Source organism: Limulus polyphemus, unplaced genomic scaffold (assembly GCF_000517525.1).
Source record: "Limulus polyphemus unplaced genomic scaffold, Limulus_polyphemus-2.1.2 Scaffold1727, whole genome shotgun sequence".
Classification (NCBI taxonomy): domain Eukaryota; kingdom Metazoa; phylum Arthropoda; class Merostomata; order Xiphosura; family Limulidae; genus Limulus; species Limulus polyphemus.
Window position 1 is genome coordinate 243,281 of NW_013667337.1, and position 1,160 is coordinate 244,440.

The 1,160-nt window shown below is 27.0% G+C and overlaps 1 protein-coding gene across 1 annotated transcript in view; it reads right to left on the minus strand.

Annotated features, from left to right (window-relative positions):
• LOC106464726 overlaps positions 1-1,160 on the minus strand; it is a 28,025-nt gene that overhangs the window by 8,425 nt on the left and 18,440 nt on the right. The window lies entirely within an intron of this gene.

Here is a 1,160-nt window from a genome sequence, read left to right on the forward strand (position 1 = left end):
AAAATACAAAAGTTTAAAACTAAGCCTCTACTTTACCTGTAAAAAAAAATGAGTTTTGATACCAAATCTACCCTTCACTCAAAATTTCACTGGCAATTTGTGAAAGAGAGGATGTGACAGGTAGGTATGGCAAGTGGGTCTTATTTGCTAGTTTATGGCTCCATAAACACATAAGATTATTGAAGACTACAACAATCAAGCTTTGTCTTAGTAACATCCATATTGGAAAAAATATGTATATTAAATTCTCTGAGTGGTGGTGAATAAATTGGAGAAGAAATGTATTAATTCTGATACTAGGGGAAATTGAGAATTGTTTAAAATATTTCCTTATCAAATTAAGAACTTAAAATTTATATAATATTAAAATTTCATTTATTAACTATTCTTAATGCCAATTTTATTAGAATATAATGATAACAAAGTAGTATAATTAAATTTTGAATGCAACTGTATAAAATGTCATGACATGCACACTTTGGTCTACCTGTAGAGAATGGGGTTAAACAAATTTTATAATGTTTTTCTTCTTAGTATTTGCTTAAAAGTATTTCAAGAGGATTCTATTGAAACCTACCTATGACTAATAAAACAATAAATTTACTAAGAGAGAAGAGAATGATAAAGAAATACTACTAAAACAATTAAGATCACATATTATACATAAGATCAGGTTCTACCTCACATAATAGTTATTTTTTATAATTTTCAGCTCATAAGCTCTTGTCTTTCATAAGCACATTTTTTGAGGTCATGATTTTAATATTCATATCAAATACTTTTTGGAACTCAAACTGTAATATTATTTAGTATCTCCTTTTGAAAAAACTTAAATAAAAGATTTTTAAATCCTGTTTTGTCAGTATGTTAGAACAGCAAAATTATCTAACTTTTCCAATATTAATAATGGAAATAGATATTGCGAATTGTTAGTGATTCTGTATGCCCAAAACTACAGAACTGTTTTGTCAGTATGTTAGAACAGCAAAATTATCTAACTTCTCCAATATTAATAATGGAAATAGATATTGCGAATTGTTAGTGATTCTGTATGACCAAAACTACAGAACTGTTTTGTCAGTATGTTAGAACAGCAAAATTATCTAACTTCTCCAATATTAATAATGGAAATAGATATTGCGAATTGTTAGTGATTCTGT